General features: G+C 39.0%; 1 protein-coding gene and 1 pseudogene across 5 annotated transcripts in view; both read right to left on the bottom strand.

Annotated features, from left to right (window-relative positions):
* STRN3 (striatin 3) overlaps positions 1-20,744 on the bottom strand; it is a 113,875-nt gene that overhangs the window by 81,942 nt on the left and 11,189 nt on the right. The window lies entirely within an intron of this gene.
* LOC309959498 (heparan sulfate 2-O-sulfotransferase 1-like) lies at positions 1,837-14,065 on the bottom strand (annotated as a pseudogene). Its single transcript has one exon. The product of its transcript is annotated as a heparan sulfate 2-O-sulfotransferase 1-like (transcript).

The following is a 20,744-nucleotide window of genomic DNA, read 5'->3' as shown; positions in this document are numbered from 1 at the left end:
TCTCCAGAAAGTAGGCACAGAGGGAACCTACCTCAACATAATAAAGGCCATATACAACAAACCCACAGCAAACACCATTCTCAACGGTGAAAAACTGAAAGCATTTCCTCTAAGATCAGGAACAAGACAAGGATGTCCACACTCGCCACTATTATTCAACATAGTTTTGGAAGTCCTAGCCACGGTAATCAGAGAAGAAAAAGAAATAAAAGGAATAAAAATTGGAAAAGAAGTAGTAAAACTGTCACTGTTTGCAGATGACATGATACTATACATAGAGAATCCTAAAGATGCCACTAGAAAACTACTAGAGCTGATCAATGAATTTGGTAAAGTTGCAGGATACAAAATTAACGCACAGAAATCTCTTGCATCCCTATACACTAACAACGAAAGATCAGAAAGAGAAATTAAGGAAACAATCCCATTCACCACTGCAACAAAAAGAATAAAATACCTAGGAATAAACCTACCTAAGGAGGTAAAAGACCTGTACTCAGAAAACTATAAGACACTGATGAGAGAAATCAAAGATGACACAGACAGATGGAGAGACATACCATGTTCTCGGATTGGAAGAATCAATACTGTGAAAATGACTATACTACCCAAAGCAATCTACAGATTCAATGCAATCCCTATCAAATTACCAGTGGCAGTTTTTACAGAACTAGAACAAAAAAATCTTAAAATTTGTATGGAGACAGAGAAGACCCCAAACAGACAAAGCAGTCTTGAGTGAAAAAAATGGAGCTGGAGAAATCAGACTCCCTGACTTCAGGCTACTACAAAGCTACAGTAATCAAGACAATATGGTACTGGCACAAAAACAGAAACATAGATCAATGGAACAGGACAGAAAGCCCAAAGATAAACCCACAAAGGTACGGTCAACTAATCTATGACAAAGGAGGCAAGGATATACAATGGAGAAAAGACAGTCTCTTCAATAAGTGGTGCTGGGAAAACTAGACAGCTACATGTAAAAGAATGAAATTATCCCTAACACCATACACAAAAATAAACTCAAAATGGATTAGAGACCTAAATGTAAGAGTGGACAATATAAAACTCTTACAGGAAAATATAGGAAGAACACTCTTTGACATAAATCACAGCAAGATCTTTTTTGATCCACCTCCTAGCTTAATGGAAATAAAAACAAAAATAAACAAATGGGATCTAATGAAACTTAAAAGCTTTTGCACAGCAAAGGGAACTACAAACAAGACGAAAAGACAACCCTCAGAATGGAAAAAAAAATTTGTAAACAAATAAATGGACAAAGGATTAATCTCCAAAATATATAAACAGCTCATGCAGCTCCATATTAAAAAAACAAACAACCCAATCCAAAAATGGGCAGAAGACCTAAACAGACATTTCTCCAAAGACATATAGATGGCCAAGAAGCACATGAAAAGCTGCTCAACATCACTAATTATTAGAGAAATGCAAGTCAAAACTACAATGAGGTATCAACCTCACACCAGTTAGAAAAGGTATCATCAGAAAATCTAGAAACAACAAGTACTGGAGAGGATGTGGAGAAAAGGGAACTCTCTTGCACTGTTGGTGGGAATGTAAATTGATACAGCCACTATGGAGAACAGTATGGAGGTTCCTTAAAAAACTAAAATAGAATTACCATATGACCCAGCAATCCCACTACTGGGCATATACCCAGAGAAAACCATAATTCAAAATGACACATGCACCCCAATGTTCACTGCAGCACTATTTACAATAGCCAGGTCATGGAAGCCACCTAAATGCCCATCGACAGATGAATGGATAAAGAAGATGTGGTACATATATAGAATGGAATATTACTCAGCCATGAAAAGGAATGAAATTGGCTCATTTGTAGATACATGGGTGGATCTAGAGACTGTCATACAGAGAGAAGTCAGAAAGAGAAAAACAAATATCGTATATTAACGCATGTATGTAGAATCTAGAAAAATGGTACAGATGAGCTGGTTTGCAGGGTAGAAATAGAGATACAGATGTCAAGAACAAACATATGGACACCAAGGGGGGAAAGTGGTGGGGTGTTGGGGGGGTGGGGGTGGGATGAATTGGGAAATTGGGATTGACATATATACACTAATATATATAAAACAGATAACTAACAAGAACCTACTATATAAAAAATAAATTAAATAAAAACTCAAAAATTCAAAAAAAAAGGTAAAAATAAAACCACTGCTTAAAAAAAAGAGAAAATACAATGTTGAGTGGAAAAAAAAATCTGGACATTTACCGTAAAATTAGTTAAAATGTAAAAACAGACGAAATAATCTGTGATGTAGAAGTCAGAATAGTAGTTACTTCTAGGGGCTGGCGGGAGAGACTAAGTGAAAACGAGGTGGACACATATAGGGCACTGGCAATATTATCTTGATTTGAGTGGTATTTACATTGGTGTATAATTTGTAAAAATTCATCAAGTTATATACTTAAAATTGGAGTACTTTACTAAGTGGATGTTATACTTCAATTTACAAGTTCAGGCAAAAATACATTAAAAGTATCACTCTCACATACATACCCGAATGCCAAAATACTACTAATGGTTATCTCTGGGTGGTGAGATAAGCAATTTTCATTTTCTTTTCTAGGCTTTTCTATAGTCCCCCCAATTAAAAGAAAAATATTTTAAAATGAAGAATGTTGCTATTGAAAATTCCCTGGCCGTCCAGTGGTTAGGACTTGGCGCTTTCACTGCAGTGGCCTGGGTTCAATCCCTTTCTGAGAATTAAGATCCTGTAAGCCGCAGCATGGCCGAAAAAAAAAAAAAAGAATGTTGCTATCAATTTTAACATCCCGTCTAAACATTCATTAATCTTCTCTCTTCTCACACTGATAAAAATATGCATAATTTTTTCTTCCACACAATTTGTCCTCCTGCTGGATTTCAGGTTTTGAACAGCCCTGTTACTAGTTAAATGAGTATTAAAATCCAACTTTTGACCCCTGGCTAAAGAAATATAGACCTTATATTTACACTCTGCATAATATATAGTTGTCTAAGTGCAATGCGCTTGTGTAAGCATGGGAGATACATGTGTACACACACACACACACACACACACACCTTATTCTCAACTCAGCAACCAGTGCACTCCTCCCCACAAAAAGCCAAACACATCACTTATGCTCAAAATTCTGCCATGGCTACCCATCTTACCCAGAATAAAAGCCCAAATCCTTATGATGGCCAACAAAGTCCTAATTGTCTGGTCCTTTTTACATCTCAGGTATCCTTTCCCACCACTCTTCCCCCGTGGACTTCACTCCACCTTAACCACATGGGTCATCTTGCTAGTTTCTGAATCCATCAAGCACGCACCTATTTGCCTTGGGGCCTTTTCCACTAACAGCAATGCCAGTGAGTTCTTCCTTCACACAAATTAACTCCATTTCCAAAACTTTGCTCAAATGTCCTCTTCTCAGTGACACCTATCCTAACTATCCTTTTAAAAATTACAAACTGTTCCACATCCCCATATACTCTTTTTTAAAAATTTTATTTATTTATTTATTTATGGCTGCGTTGGGTCTTTGTTGTTGCGTGTGGGCTTTCTCTAGTTGCAGTGAGTAGGGGCTATTCTTCTTTGCAGTGCACAGGCTTCTCATTGCGGTGGCTTCTCTTGCTGCGGAGCACGGGCTCTAGGCGCGTGGGCTTCAGTAGTTGTGGCGCATGGGCTTAGTTGCTCCGTGGCTTGTGGGATCTTCCCGGACCAGGGCTCGAACCCATGTTCCCTGCATTGGCAGGGGATCCTTAACCACTGCGCCACCAGGGAAGCCCTCCCCATATACTCTTAATTGCCCTAACCCTCCTCTACTTTTTTCTCTTACCACAACTCTTAATCACTTTCTAACAAAAATTTCTTCTTTATCTATTCATACAGTTTCTCAACAATTTATTTACATGTTATTGCTTGTTTCCTCCCACCCTCAGACCCCACAAGAATCTAAGTTTCATGAGAGCAGGAATATTTGATTGTTTAGTTCATGGTTATATCCCAAGCATTTAGAACAGTGTGTGGCAACTAGCAGGCCAGGAAGAAAGGGCGGGGGGCGGGGGGGACAGGTGGAGGGGTGAGGAAGGAAGGAAAGAAAAAAAAGTCCAGTGGAAAGTTTAATGACATACATATAGATTAAAATTAGAAGGAAAATGGTGGTGACAAACGATATCTTATTAAGATTATAAATTAAAATTAGTGAAATATCTCAATCGAGATATTGAGTACTCACTCAGTAAAACTTCTATACTCAGCTGAATTCATCACAATTATTTTCATACACATTTATATTCCCCTATTAGATAATAATGTGAGTAAACTACAAGTTGTGCCTGACCCCAAAACAGGTATTTATCTACAATTAGATTTATCGAGTAGATCTTACCAGGTAGATCATGACTAGTCCATCATAAATACTTAAACTCTAATAAATAGCAATCTGCCAAAATTTCAACTTACAAAACAAATTAGCAGGTTTTTCATTACAAGATTCACTACAGAATTTTTTTCAAGAGTTAGAACATTCAAAAGAATTCAATATAGCATGAGAAATAGAGTGAATCTTTGAAGACTGAAATTATCATAACTTCCTCCCAGGAGTCAATGGCATCAAACCCTTTATTCAGAAGAAACCTAATTCCTATTATTATAATTTATAATATTTTTCTTCTACACAAGAAAATCTCCCTTTTCCTCCTTCCTTGCCTACATACACACATATATTAATATGACTGCACATTCATTAAAACTTTTATAAAGTTTTAAGTATGTACTTTTAGGTAGCCCAACATCAACTTAGAACTCTGAAGAAAGACATTCTCAAACTTCAATAATATACAGACCCCTTAAAAAAGGAGAAACGTTCCTGCAGTTTCCAGTTATTTACAAAGGTTGTAATCCTAACGTTATTTAAACCTATGCAAACACAAACTTTTTAAAAATTAATTTTTATCACAGTATAGTTGATAAACATAAACCTTTAAGTAAACTCTTTATGCACACAGATCTTACATAAATACAGAAAGTCAGATAAACCAAAAACCAAATACAAAACTTCTAAATAAAATTCAATTTAACACGAACACTTAAAAAATAAATGGCATGGTTTTGCTGAATAAATCTCTGCTCACAACACAAAAATGGCACTAACTGAACCACCATAAGCTTCCTTTAAGATTGGAATGCCTGTACTACTAAATGGTAATAAGGCAGGTAAATTTTTCTCAGTTTCACATTATTATGAAACATTAATTCCTGATGCTAAAAAAGCATTTGGTCTTCAGTTAACTCAAAAGCATCTTATTCATTAAGACTAGTATTTCTATTCTTTTCCTTAATATTAGTCCCTAACAATCAAAACAGTAACACTTGGCACCACCAAAAACTAACACATATTCTAACCCCAGCATCAAGTGAAAGTATTCAATTATGACTCAGGTGATCCAGAACATGTTTAAGATAATCTACCACTGAAAATAAAACACTAAATTTTAGAATTGTAGAGCACTTTCAGACCTCATTTGATAATCATATGTTCACTGTATGATCCTGCCAGCAAATAGTGAAGAGTTTCCATTATCTGATAACCCACAGTCATCAGGAAGAAGTTTCCAAAGATAACTGTGGAATCATCTTCCAGAAAGGTTAAAAATAAATCAGATTCATCTGTCCAAAATGATTTCAGGACTGATGAAAATGATATACTCCAAAAGTTGGCTTTATTATTATTGCTGTTGTCATCACTAAAGCATCTGCATACTGTTTACCATGGTTCCCAGGAGCAACAAAATGACTTTAAAAGCCATAAAAAAACTCTTGCTCGGTTTCAGAACCCTAATACTCTTTTCTTAGAAACTATTGTAAGAAACTAAGATAAGGAATACTGATAAAAGGATACTAGTCGGGAGTTTGGAGACCTACATTCGAATCCTCACTTGTCACTAACTAGCTTTATAACCCCTTAGCTCACTCATTCTCAGCTTACTCATTTGTCAAATAAGAGGGCTGAATTAGATGTCTTCTTAAGATCTGCTAGTTGTAAATTTCAACCACTAAGATTAGCATTTCAGAATTCTATGATGACACTTCTGATATTAAAATGACACAAATCAAAACTAAAATAGCTCAGTTTTTCAAAAATGCCTTAGGAAAAAATTGTCCATCTTATTATGAGTAAAAATGTATACAGTTCTTAAAAGAATTCTATTTTACAGCTTTCTCATGAGAAAAAACTTATTCATTAAAGTTACAATTTAAAAAAATTTTAGAAGAAAATTATAATTAGAAGAACTCACATAAAGCTATGTAGCAGACACTGATGTGCTATCCAGACCTCCCTTCAGAAATGAAGGATTTATTGTCCAGCTGCTGTCAAACAGCCTTCACCTGTCAGGCCTTTTCAGGAATTGCCTCAGCTAAAGACAGCTGCATGCCCTAGCAGCCTTCATGGAGGGACTGATCAAAACAGGCGTATAAGGGCCCAGCACCCTGTCACAATTTTGGACAACTCCACAGGTTATCCCAGCTTCAGAGTTTCTCAAGGGGGCAACAGTGGCTTTTGTTGATAATACATTACAGCCCAATTTACCCCTTCTGCTTCCTTTCCATTCCTTCTACAGATGTTGATCCTAAGAACATTTCTCCATGCTAATCATAGTTAGCCTACCCAGGGACCCAACTTGAAGCCACTGGTGTTGAGAATGGTCCAAGAAAATAGGCTCTAAAATGAAGTTTTGGAGTTGGATCACCATCCACGTAGCCAGGCAGCTGGCAAAGGACACTATCACTGGTGATGACAGAACAGAAACCGAGCACAAACTGGCAGTGCAATGGCTAAAAGTTCCATTGTTGGTAAACTGGGTAGTTATCCAGTGGAAGAGAATGCAGATGTTGGCAAACTTTTTTTTTTTTTTTACAGGACCAGATAGTATTTCATATTCTGCTTTGATGTTTTTGTTTTACAACTCTTTAAAAATAGGGCATGACAAAAACAGGCAGACACAAGAGTGGGTTTGGCCAGCAAGCCATAGTTTGCCGAACCCTGAACTTTAAAGGTGCAGTGTATCAGATATTTGAGAAATATAAGGAAAACAGTAATTATAAAGACCATGAAACTGGGTTGCTGTTGCTTTAAAAGCAATTGACTCTTTGGAAAAATATAACAAGAGGTTAAAATGAGTGATAGGGAATTAAAAACTAAATGTGAAAAAGCCAGAAGTTTCTTTGGTAGCATAAAATCTTTAAAAGCAGGAGGCCACAAAAGGCTAAGGGCCAAGACTTAATTGTAAGAGTGGCAGGGCTCCAAAGAAAGTTAAAGTCTCAATCTGGATAAGTCTGCTATGCCAAGGTTAAGGCCTGCATAGGAAAAGAGAACACATTGGAACCCTGAAAAAATGGGATAGAGAGATGGGTTGATTAACCTGAAAATTCTCAATCCCCAGTCTCCTTGAGCCCTCTGAGCTTGGAGAAGGAATCCACACATCCTTATTAAGTGCAACTGTTATTCTCATCAGCAAGAATTACCAAGTAAAGACCTCTGAAATTCTCTCCTTCATAAAAGCAATGAGAACACTGGCAAAAGCTGGGAGAATCAACTTTTTCAGAACTCTGAAAATTACAAAGAATTGAAGCAATCTGGGGAATGTTTATTCACCAAATAATGGCTGAATCTTGGTAACAACAGCAAGCTTTGTGGTGTTTAATTTACCCTATTTCCATTCTACCCCTTCCTACTTCTGTGAAAACCAACAGCCTGCAGTCATAGTGAATGTCAACAGCCACTGGGCGGGAGAGCAGAACAGGATTGGATCTTCTTAAAAGTCCCACTCCCAGAGAACTGTCATTATTTGACATGTCTGGTAGTTCCTTGGAAGACTCTACTACTACCAAAGTTGTCTTTATGTGGCCTGACTCTGAACTCATCCAGAGCAAACAGCCTTCTTTCTGGTCAAAAACAGTCAGAAGCAACTGTCAAACACTGCAGCTGCCTGAGATTATGGACAATATTTGGGGCAAACAATAGCATAATTAAAAAGCTTAAAAAGAAAAGCTGGGGAATGAGATGTCCATGGGGGCTTTGGAAAGCTCCAATATACTCCTGGGAGTCCACACTCACACATAACCTGTGTACATTCTCAGGAAAGACCTGAGAAAGCCCTAAACTCTCACCTCTGGCTAACCTTTAGGCTCTGCACAAGCAAGAAAAGAAAGCTAAGACAGAGTTGTAAATTGCCTAGCTGAGTGTTGAAGGCATGTCTCAACATACACATAGAGCCCCTTAGCAAAGACTGGAAGATTTACATGTTTCAGGCATCCAAGGAAACCTATACCTATTCATTACTTTAACCACTAAGCTAACTGAGCAGAGACTTTAGTGACCACATAAAACAACAGAAAAACAGAGTTTACAGTATTAGTACCAAAAAAGTCACATAAATAAATAAAGAGATAATCAATCAATCTTGGGGAGAGGAGAAAATCTAATTTGTACAGTTGCTACATTATTTAAAAATGTCCAGTTGGCAAAAAATTAAAAGCATGCAAAGAAAGAGAAAGTACAGTCTAAACACACACACACACACACACACACACACACACACGTGGTGGGCTCATGCAGCAATATCCCTGAGGAAGCCCAGATATTGAACTTACTAGACCAAGACTTTAAATCAGTTAATTTAAGTTTGTTAAAACAACTAAAGCAGGATATGAGAGCAATGTCTCACCCAAATTGACAATCTCAAGAGACAAAAATTATTTTCTAAAAAAGATCAAATAGAAATTATAGATTTGAATAAAATAGTAATAAAATAAAAAATTCAATAGAGGGGCTCAATAGTAGATACGAGCAGGCAGAAGAAAGAATCAGCAAACTTGAAAATAAGTCAACTGAGATCAGCCAGTCTCAGGAAGAATAAAGAATGAAAAAAAAAATGATCAGAGACTCAGAAATCTGTGGGACACCATTAAGCACACCAACATACACATAAGGAAGAGGAGACAGAGAAAAGGATAGAATATTTGAAGAAATTAAGGCCAAAAATTTCCTAAATTTGAAAAACACATTAATCTACACATCCAAGAGGCTCAAAAAACTTCAGGAGGATAAACTCAAAGGCATCCCACACTGACACACATTAACTGTTGAAAGCTAACAAAAAAGAGAAAAAAGCGACTCATCACAAATAAAGGATCCTTTCAAGATCAACAGCTGATTTCTCATCAGAAACCATGGAGGCAATGGGATGATATGCTCAAAGTGTTGTGGAAAAAAGACTCAACCAGTAATTCCATATCCAACAAGACTATCCTTCAGAATTGCAGGAGACATTCCTGATCAACAGAACTGAGTAAGCTGTTACTAGTAGACTTGCCCTAAAAGAAATACTAAGAGGAGCACTTCAGCTGAAATGAAATAACACTAAACAGTAATTCAAATCCATATGAAAAATACAGAGCACCAGTACAAGTAACTTCATAGGGAACTATTAAAAACAGTATACATGTATTTGTTTTTCTCTTTTTTTCCTATCTTATTTAAAACACAAAAACATCAAGCAATAATTAGAAAGATGGTTGATAAGTATACAATGGATAAAGATGTAACTTGCAGGATAACAACACAAAGGAGGGGGAAGGGAATGGAGCTTTACAGAAATAAGTTTTTATATGCTATTGTAATTGAATTGGTATTCAAACTAGATAAAATGGTAATGACAACCCCCAGAACCATGACTAAGAAAATAACAACAAAAACACAGTAAAAGGGGACTTTCCTAGTGGTCCAGTGGTAAAGAATGTGCCTTGCAATGCAGAGGACGTGGGCTGGATCCCTGGTCAGGGAACCAAGATCCCACATTCCAGGGGGCAACTAAGCCCGTGAGCCACAACTATTGAGCTGGCGCACCTCAACTAGAGCCCAAGTGCCGCAAACCACAGAACCAACATGCTCTGGAACCCGTGTGCCACAACTACAGAGCCCACATGCCCTGGAACCTGCAAGCCACAACTAGAGAAAAGAAAACCCACACGCCACAATGAGAGAAGCCCGCGCACCACAATGAAAGATCCTGCATGCCTCAACGAAGATCCCATGTGCCACAACTAAGACCCAATGCAGCCAAAATTTAAAAAATAAATAAATCTTTAAAAAAAATACAGTAAAAGAACAACAAGGAAATTAAAATGGTACGTTACAAGATATCTGTTTAATACAAAAGAAGGCAGTTAAGAAGGAAGGGAGAAACAAAGGTACCTAATCTCAGCAGTGACGTCTTCCCCAAGGAACCTTTGAAATAGTAATCTCTTACATACAGATCCACTCCTTATCACTCTTCTCTCTGCTTTACTTTCCTCTATAGCACTTATCCTCATCTGACAAACCTTTCTTTCACTTATCCCCTTTCCTCTATAGCACTTAACCCTACCTAACAAACTTTTCTTTCACTTATCCTCTTTCCTCTATAGCACTTACCCCTATCTGACAAACAAAATTTTCTTCCTCGAACCACTAGAATTTAACCTTAATGAGGGCAGTTTTACTTTATTTATAGCTTTATCCTCAGTGCCCCCCACACACCTACTGAGTGCTCAATAAACACCCAATGAATGAACAACCAGTAGAGATAAGCCTTATACGAAATGTCTCCCATTTTAAGAGTGGCCCAAGAAAAACAATATATGTCTACATGTACAATTTGTAGATTTAGTAGCAGGAATATAAAGAACTCCCCATCTGATAGGTTTGCTATTTTCTCTGTTAAGTAGGAGATAAAGACATCCTGCTGAGTCAGAGGGGGAGGTGGTGGTGTTGAAGATTTACAGAGAGTACCTAGCCCTGCACATTTTTGTTGAAATTAGTATCTAAATCAAATTCTGATATTATTGGACACTGCTGCCTTAAATCAGCAGTCATGTGATTTCATGTAAAACTGTACACCAAAATTTCATGCATTCTTATAACTTAAAACAAAACGTGTTCACACTTTAGAAGGATCAGTAAAAAGAAATGAATGTGTAGAACTCAGTTTGAAAAGAGTGCCACACTAGATGAAGAGTTTATAAAATATATCAATTTTTTTTCCACTGAGAAGATATTTATTAAACACAAATTTATATCACGATTAACTTTTTTCAGGGCTTCCCTGGTGGCGCAGTGGTTGAGAGTCTGCCTGCCGATGCAGGGGACACGGGTTCATGCCCTGGTCTGGGAAGATCCCACATGCCGCGGACTGGCTGGGCTCATGAGCCATGGCCGATGCTGAGCCTGCGCTCCGCAACGGGAGAGGCCACAACAGTGAGAGGCCAAACAGATTAACTTTTTCAACCAGCTTTTAAGTGGACCTTTTCTTTGTTAAAAAAACGAATGGTATGAAACTATATGTTAAAGATGTTTCCATGATACCTTACATTTATATAGCACATTAGTTTTCAAAGTGCTTTCACATGCCATCTCATTTAATCCTCACAACACCCCTGTGAGGTAGGTACAGCAGGTATTATCATCCTCATATCAGGATGAGGAAACTGAGGCAGAGAGAGGTTAAGTGACTCGCCCGAGATCACACAGCTGATAAGTGGCAGAGCCAGGACAAGAAATCAAGTTTTCTGACTCCTCATCCAGTACTCTTTCCACTATAACTACTGCCCCCAAATATGAATAATGTACTGCATATCAAAATTGAAAGGTTATTGAAGTTCATTTCAGTGATACCTTAACAGTAAAGTTAAATGAGAAATACGAGAACAGTAGGTCTGATGGTTTTACCTGACATAATAAAACTGGTGCAAAACCACTTTTGCCTAATTACTTATAACCTTTTGGTCCAAATACATAAAATATGCAATATTTACAGCATTTTCCTTTTTTTTTGTAAATACAATGCTTTAAAATACATTATAAAGCACCTTAGTTAAAACAGTCTACAAGTAAAAGTACAGAAGAAGTAGGAAAATCCTACCCATACCACAGTTTACTAACGGAGTTATAATATGGACTCACCAATACCTCAGTTTATACCTTTACAAATAATGGATTGAGAAACAAATACTAAACTTATTTTTCTGATATTCATGTTTGGAAGCCTTAACCAAAACTTCAGGCAATGTCAACATTCTTTGAAGTGTTTCCCCAATCTTAGATATTGGAGAGACAGGAATGAGAAATACTGCTTTGATTCTTTTTACAGTATTAATAATGGTTTAAATTGATTTTTAATACTAATAATCATTTTTTAAAGAAAATTAAAATGACCTACATAAATAAGGGCAGTTCCAACTACAGCAGAAACATTCTTAGCAAACTTGATCAAACATTTCAATAAATTTCATGGGACGTGATTCACAAAAACAAAGTACACACTGCCAAACAGTTAGTAACACTATCCAGTTGTGGTGTATAATGCAAACCTCCAGATGAAGGTGGAAGTAGCAAATGGATTCATCTTCATTCATGGTTAGTTGAAAAAAATGCTTTATCAAAAACATTATCAGAACTTTTTCTGAAACTGTATTTCAGTATTTAGCCTTCAATTAGACCTGCTATGTGTTTATTTTAGGTGATGTGTAGGTTGTGTCCAAACAGGAGGTTGTAACTCCCACCAAAATTTAACCAGGAAAAAAAAAAAAAAGGCTGAAACTTAAACTTCCTAGACAACTGACATATCAGCCAGAATCTACTTCCTTGACATCACTGTCTGTATTCTAACTCGGTTTAATACAAACTGTCTTATACACCCATCAGCAATCCAAGTTGTGGAGCTGAGAACTAAGGTGAAGACAGTCAAAGTTGTAGTTCAAGAATCTAACTGCCACACCTTGTACTCAGTTCGATTTAGGGTAAATCTTTTCATAGAAAAAGTTCTGTGCAAGGATGCAGAGGTCTCCATCTTTTTTTTGTACAGCATGGGCTCTGATAAATTGGAACTGCTTTAGTGCCAACTCATAGAACTCATTCTCCATTTTCCAAATGTCAGACTGCTGTAGTTTTGCAATGGTTTGTTTAGTAGGGAGTTTCTTCTCTGTGGTTTTCCTAAGGTGAGATTTCTTTCCTGTATGATAGTGTTCTGTAGCACCCCTGAAGAACCAGGGCGAAGCTGCCTCCAATAACGTGATAAAATCTTCAAGCTCTTCAGTAACTCCCACCAGAAACTATTCATTAACTAGGTTATATTTGGCTTGATCCATAGCCCACCTGCTTCCTACATTCCAAAATTCTGAGCTGTGGTCACAGAAGAATGGGATTTGAAGCCAGAGCTTCTCTGGAGCACAGTCTGAGCTCCCCTCAGCTACACATTCATCAAAGGTCATTTTGTCCCCTTGTTTTTGTCTTCTTAACCCCAGTCTATAACCGTCTCCAAATCTCAGAAAGAGTAAGAAACTAGCCTCTCAATAGGATCCCGTATGACATTAATGTAAATTGGCTTCTTCTTCACACCAAATTTTGCAAAATCCAAATAAGAAAGGTGCCTATGATAAAACCCTGGTTTCATCTCTTTCCAGGAAGTTATATTCTTTACAAAGCACACCTGATCTTGCAGTGACATTACTGGATTATTGTTGGTAGTGTTGATGTGAAGAACATGGTATTTATTCTTTACACATAGATCATAAGCAATATTGGTAAAAGAGGTGCTTGCAGTTTTGGGGACTCTGTTATAAATGATCACCATGTCCTCTTCTTCATCTAAAGCTGCATCTTGCCAAGGGCTATCCATCGCATGTTGCTGCTCAATCTCTCGAACTTCATGTCTTGCAACAGCCCTTTCTAGCTTCAACTGGGACTCCTCCAGTTTCTGGATCTGGTTCTCCAAGAAAAGCATTGCCACTGCGAAGGCCACCATCATCAGCAGCTGCAACTTGGACGGCATCATCCTGAGGAGCCCCGGGAAACCTGCTGCTCGCAATCAATACATACCGCAGGGGGCGGGGATAGGGGCCCAGGAGGCAAGGGAGATGCAGGGAGGAGGCCACCGAGCCAGAGAAAGGCAAGGAGAGCGCGAGAGCAAGAGAACCACCGCAGTGACCCCCCTTCTCGTCTCCCCAGTCCCCCGCCCCCAGGCGCCAGCACCTACACCGCCGGTACTGCTTCTCCTCGGCCGAGGAGGCCTACGCCACGGCTGCCCCCACAAAAGCCCGCGCAGCAAACACAGCGCAAAGCGGCTGCCCGGCTCTCGCCTCCCTCTACTGCCTCAGTCCCCGACCCCTGCCTGCCCGCCTTCCTCTCTTCCTTCCTTCCCTCCCTCCCTCCCTCCTTTGCTCGCGGCCACGCTCTGCTCTCCTCCACCAGCGCTTCGGCTGCAGCTGCACCGCCCTTGGCCCCTGGATATATTAATTCTATTAACAAGTAAAAATCAGTTATATCAATAGAAGTGAAAACAGAGTCTTGAAGAGGTATCTGTACACCCATGTTTTAGCAGGATTATTCACAATAGCTAAAAAGTGGAAGCAACCCAACTGTCCATCAGCTGACAAACGGGTAAGCAAACTGTGGTAATGCATATAATGGAATATTATTCACCCTTAAAAAGGGAGGAAATTTTGACACACGCTGAAACATGGATGAACTTTGAGGACATAATGGTAAATAAAATAAACCAGTCGCAAAAAAACAAATACTGAATTATTTCACTTACATGAGGTACCCAGAGTAATCAAATTCACAGAGACACAAAGTAGAACGATGCTTACCAGGGACTAATGGGACAGGGGATAGTTATTGTTTAATATGTATAGAATTTCAGTTTTATAGCATGAAAAGAGTTTTGGAGATGGACTGTGGTGATGGTTGCACAATATGAATGTACTTAATACCACTAAAGTGTATACTTAAAATTAATTAAGATGGGGCTTCCCTGGTGGTGCAGTGGTTGAGAGTCCACCTGCCGATGCAGGGGACACAGGTTCATGCCCCGGTCCGGGAAGATCCCACATGCCGCGGAGCGGCTGGGCCCTGGCCAGTGAGCCATGGCCACTGAGCCTGCGCGTCCGGAGCTTGTGCTCTGCAATGGGAGAGGCCACAACAGTGAGAGGCCCGCATACCACAATTAAAAAAGAAAAAAATTAAGATGGTAAATTTTGTTGTGCATTTTACCACAATAAAAAACTGGGGTGGGGGGGGGGAAGGGACTTCCCTGGTGGCACAATGGTTAAGTCTCTGAGCTTCCAATGCAGGGGGCCCGGGTTCAATCCCTGGTCAGGGAACTAGATCCCAAATGCATGCCACAACTAAGAGTTCGCATGCCACAACCAAGGAGCCGGTGAGCCACAACTAAGACGTGGCACAACCAAATAAATTAAAAAAAAACAACTGGGGGGTAAAGTCAGTTATTTTAATATGTATTAAAGGGCAGTATAAATGACATACTGTTACTTTTAAAAGAAAAAAAACCAACTTTTTTCTTTAGAGACTGAATTTAAATAAAAAGAAATTTATACCAGATGCCATGTATTTGTTTATACCAGACAGCACAACAGAAGCTAAAGGTCTGACATACCATTGGCTTAGAGAAGGGGACTTAAAAAAAAAACTGAACCTGGTTTACAAAAACTAGTATTTAAGGACACCAGAAACAGTGAAAACAACAGCACAGAACTAAAGGACACTACAAACCAGAAAGATACAGTATGGTTACAGGAATAACTAAAGAAAAGTCAAGGAGCTAAAATTTATGTAAGGCTGGTAAACTGGAAATAAGAATCTAGGGAGAAAGTGACCACAAATGGAAGACGTAAGAAATAAAAAATTCTGGAAAGAACTAACAAGACTTGAAGAAAACTAGAGTCCAAAAAGTTCAGCAGAGACAGAATATTATCTGCAGGTAGCCTCTAAACAAAATGCAACACAAGAATAGTAAATTATTTCTATATAGATATAATTTGAAAAAATGACAATGATGGACATTTGAGACTGAAAGAAGTCTATACAAGAACTCAGAGAATAATAACTGAGAGAACCAATTACAAACAGTTAAAGATTTAAGAAAACAAGCCTGTGGAAAGGCTAAAGATTAAAATTCCAGTCAATGACTTTTAAAAACTAATATTAGGAAGAAGGCCATTCTGGAAAAAATGGAATGAAAATGAGTTTTAAGAAAAGCGGCAAAAAGGGTCACAGCTACCATCCAGCCTTACAGTACTTTACTTTTTTTTCTTTTCTTTTCTTTTTTTTTGCGGTATGCGGGCCTCACACTGTTGTGGCCTCTCCCATTGCGGAGCACAGGCTCTGGACGCGCAGGCTCAGCAGCCATGGCTCACGGGCCCAGCTGCTCCGCAGCATGTGGGATCTTCCCGGACCAGGGCACGAACCCGTGTCCTCTGCATCGGCAGGTGGACTCTCAACCACTGCGCCAGCAGGTAAGCCCCAGTACTTTACTTTTAAATACAGACAGGCAGTCAGTGGTCACCAATATGTTAGGACAGCATGAGGTAAGAAAGAAGGGAAGCAAAAGAAAAACAAGAAATTCAGAGAAAACTGACAATTAAGGAAAAGAAAACTTCAACAACAAATATATATATTAAATAAAAACAATACCATTCTTTTTAAAAATTCAAGTAAGAAAATACATTTACAAATTCAAGATAACAGGATTGAAAAATATAGTTGAAGAAAGTATCTCAGAAAACAGACCAAAAAGAGAAAATCAGGAAACAGAAGAAAAATTTTAAATCAGTAGGTCCATCATCAACTGAACAAAAAAGTGCCCTAAGGACTCGGGACTACAATAACCCTTCTCAAAAAAGATTAGTGCTGCCTCTCCCAAGGGTGTTTGGAAATGTCTGGGGACATTTTTAGTTGTCCCCAAAACTAGTGGGTTATTCTGGCATTTAGTACTGGGAGCCAGGGTGCTCAAAGCCCCATAAGCACAATACAGTCAAACACAAAAATGGTACTACCTAAATGCCCACAGTGCCCTCTACTGAGAAATAATGGATTACGGAGAAAAAGAATTCTCTCAATGCCTGATACGATATGCATTTTCATAAAATTTAACAACACCAGTATAAACAAAAGATACCTAGAAAAAAATTCAAATCACATACAAAAAAAAAAAGGATCAAGAAACTGAACAGCGGGCTTCCCTGGTGGCGCAGTAGTTAAGAATCCACCTGCCAATGCAGGGGACACGGGTTAGAGCCCTGGTCTGGGAAGATCTCACAGGCTGTGGAGCAACTAAGCCCGTGTGCCACAGCTACTGAGCCTGCGCTCTAGAGCCCACGTGCCACAACTACTGAGCCTGCGCTCTAGAGCCCACGTGCCACAACTACTGAAGCCTGCACGCCTAGAGCCCATGCTCAGCAACAAGGGAAACCACTGCAATGAGAAGCCTGTGCACCACAATGAAGAGTAGCCCCTGCTTGCCACAACTAGAGAAAGCCCACACAGAGCAATGAAGACCCAATGCAGCCAAAAATAAATAAATTTATATAATCAAACTCTTCAAAAGCAACACTGAAAGTTCAAAGACAAGAGAAATGTCTTTGAAATGCTGATGGAAACTTATTTCCAGCCAAACTACCAATCAAGTGTGAAAATAAAACACAGATTTTTAAAAAAAAGATACAAGTCCCTAAAATTTACCTCCTATGCAACTTTTCTCAAGAAACAACCAGATAACATATTTCAGCCAAACGAAGGACTAAATATGCCAGGGCAGGAGGCAGAAAGGGAGCCAGTGGGAAAAGAAAGGGGGTGGGGTGGGGGTGCAGGGGATTCCCTTTTTGAAAAGAGTACAGAAGTTACAGAATAATAACTCTGCAACAAGTCTTAAGAACAAGTCTAGATCAGAGCAAGGAGAATGACAGTTCTGAAGTCAAGTTCTCCCCACTCCAATCCCTCCATACAAGAGGCAGAACCAACAACAGATGTGATGTGCTTGAGTTTGAAAACCCCGACAGATTTCTAACACCTTTTGGAAAAACAGCAATAGATACATAGAAAAATAAACAAATAAAAAATGGAGGCAAGTAACTCCAAGAAAAACAAAAAGTTGTGCAGAAAAGGAACAGTATTCACAGTATACTTTTTGACTCACAAATTATATTATACATAAATTATTATACTTGATTCAGAAAAATATTATATACACGGTCACAATAACATAAAAGCTAATGATTTAACTAACTTTATTACCTATACTGAAATATGGTATGGAGATGTAAGAGGTGTGATAAACCGTCACAGCATATATAGGGTAAGGTACTATATCCATGGTTTCAGGCATCCACTGGGGGGTCTGGAATGTATGCCCTGCAGATAAAGGGAGACTACTGTACAGAAAAAGTTCTGAAAAGATATACACCCAAAATGCAGTGCTATTCCTAGAAGATTAAGATTACCAAAAAGGCACTACTTTATTTTTGACATTTCTGTAGCTTAATATTCATACATTACTTTAACAATAACTAAGAATTAAAAGTAATGTAAAGGGCTTCGCCGGTGGCGCAGTGGTTAAGAATCTGCCTGCCAACGCAGGGGACATGGGTTCGAGCCCTGGTCTGGGAAGATCCCACATGCCACGGAACAACTAAGCCAGCGTGCCACAACTACTGAGCCCATGTGCCACAACTACTGAAGCCTGTGTGCCTAGAGCCCGTGCTCCGCAACGAGAAGCCACCGCAATGAGAAGCCTACTCGTAGCAATGAAGACCCAACACTGCAATAAATTAAAAAAGTTGAAAAAACACACTAATGTAAAAATTTACAAAATAAATAAAAGCAACTAAATCCAACCGCAAAAAAATTTAAAACATCAAAAAATCTTCATGAGTAAAACACGGTATTTGTAAGTTGTTAAAGAAATCAATTAAAAAAGAAAATGGGGAAAAGATAAACTCATCAAAAATACTAAGTTCAACTTGCTGTTTTATGATAAAGTATTTTTCAACGGTGTCTGCTCATCTGTGTCTCCCTCTCTCTTATATATATGTACATAAAGAAACACTCCAAGGGGCTTCCCTGGTGGCACCGTGGTTAAAGAATCTGCCTGCCAATGCAGGGGACACGGCTTTGAGCCCCGGTCCAGGAAGATCCCACATGGCGTGGAGCAACTAAGCCCACGCACCACAACTACTGAGCTTGCGCTCTAGAGCCCGCAAGCCACACCTACTGAAGCCCGCAGGCCTAGAGCCCGTGCTCTGCAACAAGAGAAGGCGCCGCAATGAGAAGCCCGCGCACTGCAACGAAGAGAAAGCCCGTGCACCGCAACGAAGAGTAGCCCTCACTTGCCGCAACTAGAGAAAGCCCGCACGCAGCAACAAAGACCCAATGCAGCCATAAATAGAACAATAAAACAAAAAAACAAAATAAACACTCCATTTCTGAAATATCCATTTCAGTAAAAGAAAATACCTACTTTATGTTTGCTGGGCCTTTTATTTTTTTTTTAATAGGGAAAATAGAAAGGTTGCCAATAATCCCATCACCCCAAAATCACAAAGGTATTTTAAAACATTTGTACTGGGTTGTTCAATATAATTTTTAACATAGCTGATTTAGCACATAATATGCAACTCTGCTTTTCAGTTTATCATAAGCATTGCCTGGTCATCAAATATTCTTCATAAAAATCATTCATTACTATTTGAGGGGAAGAAGTAACCTCCACCCCCATGCATTAATCCCAAGCACAGATTCATTTTAACTGCAGTTGTGATCTCTCTTATACTCTATTTCCCACAAGGGGGAGACAGGACTAAGGTATTTTGAATACCTTATAATAAAAACCAGAAAGTTTGGTTTCATTCCAATATCAAATGAGGGGATAAGGGAAGAGTAGTCATTTACTACTGGTGTTATTTCTATCTTGTGGGCTTTTTTCCGTATGGTACTACAAAAATTACAATTCAGTTTCTCATATCTAACAGCTTAATTGAACATCCTCAGCAACTTCACTCATTTAATAAATATTTAGCAAACACCTATTATGTGCCAGACCCTTTACTGTCACACTGGGTATACATTAATTTTTACAAAAAGACAGGTCCCTCCTCTCAAAGAGCTTACAATCAATCTTAAAAGTGTGCATGGGGGGGGTAGACAATTTTTAAAATTACAAGTTACATTAAATATTAAGAAGAAAATGGGGCTTCCCTGGTGGCGCAGTGATTGAGAGTCCACCTGCCGATGCAGGGGACGCGGGTTTGTGCCCCGGTCCAGGAGGATCCCACATGCCGTGGAGCGGCTGGGCCCGTGAGCCATGGCTGCTGAGCCTGCGTGTCCGGAGCCTGTGCTCCGCAACGGAGAGGCCACAACAGTGAGAGGCCCGCGTACTGCAAAATATAAAGATTCATAATTATATACTTTCTAGAGTCTCGACCCCACCCCCACCCTCTCTTATGAAATATAAGCTTATGGAAGTCTGGTCCACTTTTTTTTTTTTTTTTTTGGCCACTCCGGGCAGCATGTGGGATCTTAGCTCCCCAACCAGGGAACGAACCCACGTCCCCTGCATTGGAAGCATGGAGTCTTAACCACTGGACTGCCGGGGAAGTCCCTGGTCCACTTTTTAAAGCTCTGGGAAAAAGCAAAAACACAAATGTTAGTTTAGGCCACTCTGACATAGTTTTATTATCTGAGACAACTGTTGGTGGCATATTATCACACCCATCCACTGTTTCTCTATCACTGCCTTTATTCCTCTTCCCATCCACCCCACTCCCCTTGTTTTCTATTTCATCTTTTTCTTTGTTTTGTCTTTCTCACTCCTTTGTTCCTCA

Source organism: Leucopleurus acutus (genome assembly GCF_964270905.1).
Source record: "Leucopleurus acutus genome assembly, chromosome: 1".
NCBI classification, from domain to species: domain Eukaryota; kingdom Metazoa; phylum Chordata; class Mammalia; order Artiodactyla; family Delphinidae; genus Leucopleurus; species Leucopleurus acutus.
The sequence above is the reverse complement of the archived record's forward strand: the minus strand, read 5'-3'. Positions and strand labels throughout refer to the sequence as shown.